Source organism: Eptesicus fuscus, chromosome 24, assembly GCF_027574615.1.
Source record: "Eptesicus fuscus isolate TK198812 chromosome 24, DD_ASM_mEF_20220401, whole genome shotgun sequence".
Lineage (NCBI taxonomy): Eukaryota > Metazoa > Chordata > Mammalia > Chiroptera > Vespertilionidae > Eptesicus > Eptesicus fuscus.
Window position 1 is genome coordinate 17302968 of NC_072496.1, and position 9540 is coordinate 17312507.

The window sequence follows — 9540 nt, forward strand, 5'->3', positions numbered from 1 at the left end:
TTAACCACCCAAAGTGAGAGAATCAGGGGTCAGTCAGGGGTCATGGGTGGCAGTGACTACAGGGGATTGACAGGAATGATGCTCCTTGTCCCCAGGTGTCCTATTCCAGGTGCAGCTGCAGGAGTTGGTCCCAGGACTGGTGAAGCCCTCTCAGTCCCTCTCCGTCACCTGCAATGCCTCTTGGTTCTCTTTAATGAGCTATGATGTGAATGCGACCCGCCAGGCTCCAAGAAAGATGCTGGAGTGGGTTGGAGTTATATGAGGTTATGGAGGTACAAACTATAACCCAACACAGAAATCCAGACTCAGCACCACCAGGGACAAGTCCAAGAACCAGGTTTATTTACCATTGAACAGCCTGAGAGTCAAGTACATGGCCTTGTATTACTGTCCAAGACAGAGTGAGGGGAAGTCAGTGTGAGCCAGACACAAACAGCCCTGAGGGAGACAGCAGGACTGGGTTATAGGAGGTGCTCCTGAGTCAAGAAGCCCAGAGAACAGCCATAGGAGCAGGGACAGAGCGAGGTGGGGAAGGAGCAGGGATTTCCTGTCACGGTCTCAGTTGCCTTCAGAGAAAGCTCTTGCCAGTTCTCTGTGGCTCTAATTTTCCACATTCTCACTGCAGACACCAGAGGAGGAGATCACATTGCTATTGGCAGATGATACATGGGCAGTGACTGCGGACTCTCCTTCACTAACATGATACTGTACATCAGGGGTCCTCAAACTTTTTAAACAGGGGGCCAATTCACTGTCCCTCAGATGATTCGAGGGCCAGACTATAGTTTAAAAAAAAAAACAACTATGAACAGATTCCTATGCACACTGCTAAGCAGGACAGGCAGCAGCGGCAAAAACACCTGGCGGGCTGGATAAATGTCCTTGGTGGGCCGCATGTGGCTCGCGGGCCGTAGTTTGAGGACCCCTGGTCTAGTGTTATCAGCGATGTTGGGGTTCACAGTAAGGAAAATCTCTCAACACTTAGAGGGAAGGGTGGACACCGCTCACTGGAAAAGCCATGATGATGGTGTGTTTGTATGAGGAGCCTTCATTTCATTGGACCAAGGCCCTTGTCTCAGTCAATAGTCATCATCGTCCTCCTTATTTTATTCTCCTCCACTTCTCCCTCATTCTCCTCCTTGTTTTCTTACTTATAATCAAGCATTATTCTACTCATTTTATGTAGATATGGTTGTTGTTCAAATATAAAGACCCTCAGTGTCATATTTGCTCATTTTTATGGTTGTTATGTGGATTTGGTAATAACACTGTATATTATTTTATGTTTGACTTCTGACAACTGATGCCTCAAGCCTGCCTCTTCTCCATCATCTCCACTGGGGACTCTGATAGGAAAGGTTTGTTCTCCTCTTCATTCGTCAAGAATAAGTTAAAACCACATAAGGAAACAGCCTCTGCTCCAGGGAGGTTTGTATCTGGGCTCACACTGACTTCCCCTCACTGTGTGTCTGTTGCACAGTAATACACAGCTGTGTCCTCAGCTCTCAGGCGGTTCATTTGCAGATACAGCGTGTTCTTGGCATTGTCCCTGGAGATGGTGAATCGGCCCTTCGCAGAGTTTGCATAGTTTGTGATACTTCCATGACCATTAATGTCTGAGACCCACTCCAGCCCCTTTGCTGGAGCCTGGCAGACCTAGTCCATTTAGTAGCTACTGAAGGTAAATCTCAAACATCCACTGTTTCTCTCACTCATATCTATTCACACACTCAGTGTCTCCAATTCTCCATAAATTACTTCTTAAAAGAGTCACAGGAAAACCCAGCTGAACCCAAACCCCGTTGTGAGTGGTCTGTGTTCAGTCCTGAACAGGGACTGGGAACACCTGGGGATCCTGGAGCTGGTCTTCTCTCCCACCGCTGCAAGGCCAGGGCTGGGCTGGTATTTTTATGTGCAGAGCGGGCCCTATTTGCATGTTCTCCTGCTATATAGGGAGCTCTGTGAAGAATTGCTCCCCACATCAGGGCCTGTGCTCTCCCCAGTGGATGCAAATGCTCCGGGATACCTGTACAAAGACTCAGGAGAGAAAATTTTCACAAAAAGAAGAAGAGGACGTTTAAAATGAGAGATGCCTTTGACAGTCACCAGTAATGATAACTAAAAGAAAGCAACCCTCACAACCCGAGAAAGAAGTAAAAGTGCAGGATGTTCATGTTCAGGAGATGGGAAGTTCCATCGGACACTATTTCCCCTACAAAGGCTACACTAAGACCAGAGTGTGGGCCCAGATCCAGTGGACCAAGTGTTGGGGGAGAGAGGAACTTCTGTGTGGGTCCCTGGGAACCAGAAACATGAACTATAGAGACACAGACAGAGCTCTCGGGTCCTATATCTTCAGGGGATTTGGTGCTGGACGTGTAGCAGCTCCACTGCCTCCTTTGCGGTGTTTATTCTCTAGACTCTATTGTAGATCCAGTTTCATACATTGGGATATAGAAGAATACCTGTCATGACAAAGTGTGTTTAGAAGAAGATGTGGGTAATGATTTAGGGGGAATGAATATTAGGTCAAGAAAATTTTGTTATTGGAAACCTTGATGTCTGCACGTGACCCTTGGGACCACTGTCACCATGTCTCCACATGATGGGGGTCAATTAGAACCTGCACCTGACTCAAGTGCCACATTCGGGGAAAAGCTACCTGGGAACATGATGGGGGATTTACCAAGACCAAGGACACACATGTCCAGGGTTCTTGTTTCATTAGGTTGTCATCTCCTTGTTGTGTTGTCAGTTCAAATTTTATTTCCTCATTTTTCTCTGAAACAGCCCCACATATTTCCTAGAGTCTTGTAGACACTCTGTTGAGAGAGTGCAGACTCTGTAGCCAGCTGAAGGTGCATGTGGGGCCGGTGCCAGCAGTGGGTGTGAGCAGCCACTCTGCCAGTGGGTGCAAGCGAGGCCTTCGCTGACAGCAGGTGAGAGAGGCTGCTGCCAGCCCCAATCATCCCTCAGGAACATGGAGAGGGGGAGAAGCCCTGAGGGGTCATCAGGTCCAGCAGCTGCCTTTTGCAGCTGGCGCCTAGCAAACGGGGCCTGCGCTGGGTCTTGGCAGCAGGTGCGAGCGCCAGGTGGGACCGCGTCCCATGGGAGCAAAGAATTTTCAGTAACTGCCAGAGACTCGTCCCAATGACAGTGACTGGCACCCCACCTTGGTCTGAAACCCCTGCTTACCTGCTCCACCATCCCACCACGACAGATGCCCACCATCTTCCTTACTTGCCCTCTGTTGGTCAGCACACATAATAGAGACCGGTTGTTCTATTGTTCCCTCATTCAGTCTATTTGCATATTAACCTTTTATTATATAGGATAGGGAGATCTCACATTGGACTCTGACATAAAGAACATGGTCCCAGAGTGTGACATGTTCAAGGGTGCTCTATGTTAAGATTACTCCTCACATCCAGGCATGTGCCCTCCCCACTGGACCCACCTGCTCCAGGAGACCTGTATAAAGACCCAGGAGAGAAAATTATCAGAAAAAGAAAAATACAATATTTAACATGAGAGATGCCTTTGATACTCACCAGTAATGATAACCAAGGAAATCAACCCTCACAACCATAGAAAGGAGTAAAAGTGCAGGAGGTTCATGTCCAGGAGATGAGGTGGGAAATTCCCTCTGACACTATTTTCCCTAAAAAGTGATCAGAGGATAAACTAAGACCAGAGTGTGAACCTAGAGCCAGTGAACCAAGTGCTGGGGAGAGAGGAGCATCCGTGTGGATCCCTGGAAACTAGAAGCATGAACTACAGAGACACAGACAGAGCTCCCAGGTCCTATTCTTTTAGAGCAGTTTGGTGCTGGACGTGTAGCAGCTGCACTGCCTCCTTTGTGGTGTTTATTCTCTAGTCTCTGTTGTAGGTCCTCTATTGTTGGATTTATAAATGTTTACCAGAGTTATATCCTCTTGTTGGATTGCTCCTTTTATTATTATGTAATCTCTTTTTTTGTCTCTTCCTATAATCTTTGTTTCAAAGTTTATTTTGTCAGATATAAGTGTTGATATCCCAGGTGTTTTTTCATATCAATTTGTATGAAATTTCTTTTTTCATCTCTTTACTTTTCTCTGTGTGTATCTTTCATTCTGAAGTATGTCAGTTGTGGACAGCATATATGTGAGTCTTGCTTTCTTATCCAATCAGCTACCCTATGTCTTTTGATGGTAGAATTTAATCCATTTACATTTAAACTGATGATTGATTGGTACATATTTATTGCCATTTTATGCTTTTACCTCTGTATTTTTCTTCTTTTCCTCTTTCTTCTCCTCATCCTCTTTCTTCTAGCAGACCCTTAACATTTCTTGTAATACTAGTTTGATAGTAACAAACTCCTTTAGCTTTTTCTTGTCTGGGAAACACTTTATTTCTCCTTTAATTATAAAAGTCTTGCTGGGTAAAGTAGTCTTGGTTGTAGGTTCCTGCTTTTCATCACTTTGAATATTTCTTGCCAATCCCTTATGAAATCAGCTGACATTCTTATGGGAGCTACCATGTAGTTAATTAACTACCTTTCTCTTGCTTCTTTTAAGATTCTCTTTTTGTGTTTAATATTTGTCATTTAAATAATCCTGTGTCTTGTTGTGGGCCGCTTGGGGTTCATCTTATTTGGGTCTCTGTGATTTCTATACTTGTGCATCTTTTTCCTTCACAAGTTTGGGGAAACTTTCAGTTGTTATTTCATCGAATAGGTTCTTGATGACTTGCTCAGTGTCTCCTCCTTCTGATACCACTATGATGCAGATGTTGTTTCATTCCATGTTGTTCCAAGTTTTCCTAAAACTATCCTCATTCTTTTTCATTTTTTTTCTTCTCTGAATGTCACCCCCCCCTACTTTTTCTCCCAAATTACTGTTTAGATCCTCTGCTTCATCCAACCTATTTTTAATTAATTACAGTGTATTCTTTTTTTAATTTCTTTATTGATTAAGGTATCACATGTTAGTCCTCATCTCCCCATTCCCATCCCAAACCCCTCCGCACACATGGCCCCGTCCCCTGTTGTCCGTGACCACTGGTTAGGCTTATTTGCATGCATACAAGTCCTTTGGTTGATCTCTCCCCTTTACCCCCATCCTCTCCTACCTTCCCTCTGAGGTTTGACAGTCTGATAGATGCTTCCCTGCCTCTGGGTCTGTTTTTCTTCATCAGTTCATGTTGTTCATTATTTCCCCTAGATGAGTGATATCATGTGATATTAGAAATACACTTATAAGATCCGAAAATGAGACAAGCAATAATGGTTATGTTGAGAGGCAAATGAATCAGTCTGTAGTGAGTTTCTTTCAGGGCCAACAGTTCTTTTGAGTCCCAATTTTAATGTCAAACAGTTCCTTATGTGTACATGTCAGCAATGATATTTCAGTTCTGGATAGTGGACAAATGGTGGTAATGCAGGTCCAACCCTCTCTGGTTTGGTTCTGGGCAACCTGCAGTCCAGTGTATTCTTGATTGCAGATATGGTATTCTTCATTTACAACTGGTATTTATGTAATTTTTCATGCCATTGTAGTTCCCACACAGTTCACTGAGCATCCTTAAAACCATTGCTTAGAATTCTATCATGGATAAATTGCTTGCCTCCATTTGATTTGGGATCATTTTCTGGAGATTCCTCTTGTTTGTTCTGTGGCCTGTTTCTCTGACTCCCCAATATGGGTGTCTCTTTTTGTTTCTTCCTATACATTAGGTAGAACTGCTATGACTCACAGTCTCTGTGGAAAGGACTTATGTAGCAGGTGTCCTGTGAGCCCCTTTGGTGCAGTCTCCTTGATGTCTTGAGCTGGATGCTCTGGAATGTCCCTATGTGTGTTATGTGGGCCCTCTTTTTGTAATTGGGTCTTGATTTCTATTGTCCCATTCATGGCTTGTATTGACCTTCATACTCATACTGGCTGACAGTGAGGCACAAACCAGACCACATCATGGAATTGATATACAGATGTTGACAACATAATATAATACAATGCAAAAAATTAGAACAAAACACCATGACTACCATAAATAAAAAATAAAAACAAACTAAAAACACCAAAGAAAAATAAAAAGTATAAGGAAAGAAGAAAAGGAATAGCAAAACATATAAAAGGAAAGAAGGAAGAATAAGGAATGTAAAGGTAAAATATAAAGTAAGAAAAGAGTAAAAATAAGAAATATAAAATACGGTAAGAAAAAATTAGAAAACTAAATGTAATGAAAAGAATAAAAAGGAAAAATCGGGGTTCCCCTCAGCAGAGTACGTAGTGACTGCTGTGATCTGCCTTTGGATACACTGTGTGTGAAGCTTATTGGATGCTGATCCAATGTTGTCTGAACATGGCCAGTGGGAGTGCTGTTTTAGGGCCTCCTGGGAGGTTCTCTGATGCAGGCTGATCTTAGGTGCTGTCTATGCTAGCCCTTGGCAACCAGTTTGAAGATACAACTGACCCACAGTTTGTGGTGCCTCTACTGGGCTTAACTGTGCCCAAGAAGAACCAGCTGAGCTCCAAGGCTGGTGTTTACCACCACAAGCCCAGGGGCAGGTCAGCAAATGTCCCAAGGCACCCCTGGATCCTCCTGTTCCTGTTCCACCTGCTGGATGGCTGTTAACCTTGGTACCTGGAAAGGCTCAGTCTTTTAAAGAGCCTCTGGTGGAATCAGGAGGATGGGGCACTAGGAAGTACTGATAAGTCTTCAGGAGGATGGTGGGTGTGTTCTCCTGCTCCAGAGCCACATGTCTGAGTCTGTCCCTGATGTTTTTCTGAACTTGGTACCTTGGATGCCTTGGTGGTCTGGCATCAGGGGCCTATGCAGACCAGAGGTTGGGTTTCCCAGAGCCCAAAGAGCATTTCTCTCAGATCTCCTGTGAGGAGCATGTGCCAGGTAAGTTAATGGGAAAGTGGATCAATGGCCACACCAAAGCTATTCTCTGACACCCCCTGAGATGCTCAGATGCCTATGCCCTGGCCTATGTCCCTGACTCCTCAGCAGGGCTTATGATCCAGGGTGGGATGACTGGGTTCCAGAGGTGGTGGATTGCTTTCCCCAGGCTGATGCCATTGGGTGGGGATTGCTCCTCCCAAGAAAGATGGCTGCTGAGGAATGGAGGAGGGCTCAGTACAGTGTCTCAGAGGCTCTTCCCCATGTCCCTCCCCAAAGTCACCCAACCTGACTCTCCTCAGGCAGGTACCTTCTGACCATCCTTCTTCCCATAGAGCACAGCATGAGTGGCTTCCAACACATATTTTGCTCATTGGCCTTTAAATTGGTGGCCTTGTCTCCAGCAGGCTCCTCCTCTCCTTGGCAGACAGAAACTTCCTGGAATTTCACAGCTGGGTACTATGTGAGTGCCTATTCACATCTCTTGCACTCCAGGTAGGGGCCTGTTCTTGGTCTCGGCTTCACATCACTCAAGGAACTTCTGCAGCTGAGCTATCCCTCCATCACGTGGCCTGCCAACCAGAGAAGAGGGGAAGCCCCTTTCCAGTGTCCCCGCTTCCTTCCAGTCTTCAGGTGGCTTCTTGTGGCTCTTTGGTTAAATGTCTCCTCTTCAGATAGTCTTTAATTGGTAATTCAGCTTGAATGATCCCCAATGTAGTTGTAATTTCCAGTTGGTTCTGGGAGGAGGTGAGAGTATGATCCACCTATATCCATGCCACCTTGTACCCTCACCCTCTGCATTTCTCTTCCCACAAACATGAAACTTTGCCTGTGCTGTATGTGAGAGTGCTCCTACTAATATAATAAAACTGCTAAGACACAGAGCCATCAGTGGTAATGACAGAGGCATAGGTCTAGAGAGATTCTTGGATAAAGTGTTATGTGGAGAGGAAACCCAGAATCCTCAGAGGAAATAGCCATAAACACCACCTCCAACAGCTCCTGGGGCTGCAACACAAAATCTGTGGGTCCTGATTGCCTCCTGCTGGTCACAGCCTCTACTGCAGGGAGGTTTTTGTATGGGCTCACACTGACTTCCCTTCACTGTGTCTCTTGTACAGTAATACACAGCTGTGTCCTCGGCTCTCAGGTTGTTCATTTCCAGATACAACATGTTCTTGGAATTGTCTCTGGAGATGGTGAATCGGCCCTTCACAGATTCTGCATAGTATTTTTGACTTCCATCATACCATATAACTGCCACCCACTCGAGTCCCTTCCCTGGAGCCTGGCGGACCCAGTGCATGCCAGAGCTACTGAAGGTGAATCCAGAGGCTGCACAGGAGAGTCTCAGAGACCCTCCAGGTTGCACCAATCCTCCCCCCGACTCCACCAGTTTCACCTCACACTGGACACCTGCAAACACAAAGAAATCCTGGTCAGGAGACTCTGACACATCCACTGCTACTCTCACTCATATCCACTCACAATACTCAGTGTTTCTCACTCTCCATAAATTACCTCTCAAAATAGCAACAAGGAAAACCCAGCTGAGCCTCAACCCCATGGTGAGTGATCTGTGTTCAGTCCTGATCGGGGAATGGAAACACCTGGAGATCCCGGGGCTGGGCTCCTGTCCCAGAGCTGCAGGGTCAGGTCTGGGCTGGTTTTTATGAGCAGAGGGAGCCCTATTTGCATGCCCTCATGCTATATAGTCAGCTCTGGGGTTGGATATTAACATAGAAATCATTAACCTGGAGTGTGACATGTCCAAGGGTGCTGCTGTTAAGAATTACTCTCCACATCTAGGCCCGTGCCCTCCCCACTGGACCCAACTGCTCCAGGAGACCTATAGAAAGACCCAGGAGAGGAAATTGTCAGAAAATGTAAAAGAGGAGATTTAACATGAGAGATGTATTTGAGAGTCTCCAGTAATGACAACCAAGATAAATCAATTATCACAACCTGATAAAGAAGTAAAAGTGCAGGAGGTTCATGTTCAGGAGACAGGAAGTTTCATATGACACTATTTCCCCTACAAAGTGATCAGAGGATAAACTAAGAATAAAGTATGGACCTAGAGCCAGAGGACCAAGTATTGGGGGAGAGAGGAGCATCTGTGTGGGTCCCTGGGAGCCAGAAGCATGAACTATAGAGACGCACACAGAGCTCCCAGGTCCTATTCTTTGAGGAGAGTTTGGTGCTGCACCGTAGCAGCTGCACTTCCTCTTTTGTGGTGTTTATTCTCTAGTCTCTGTTGTAGATACATTGGGATATAGAAGACCTCAGCCATGACCAAGTGTGTTTAGGTGAAGTTGTAAGTAAATATTGGGGAGGAATTAAGTTTAATTTTGGAAGTTTATGAAAAATCTTGATGAAAATCACTGATATGAAATAACAGATATAAATAAAATCATTATGGATATGAACAATATTATTTTTCTCTGTGCATTGATCTCAGAGTGAATAAATCATTCAGATAACCTCACATTCCTAGAGCTGATGGATCTAATTTCATAGAAATCTGGAAAGTCTTGACGGTTCTGCCTTGTTTTCACCATCATGGTCTGTGTCCATGAGGACACGTGACATGGTTCTAACCAGGTAGCAGGAAGACATGGTGGGCTTTCTTGCTTCATCAACAGCTCATTTCAG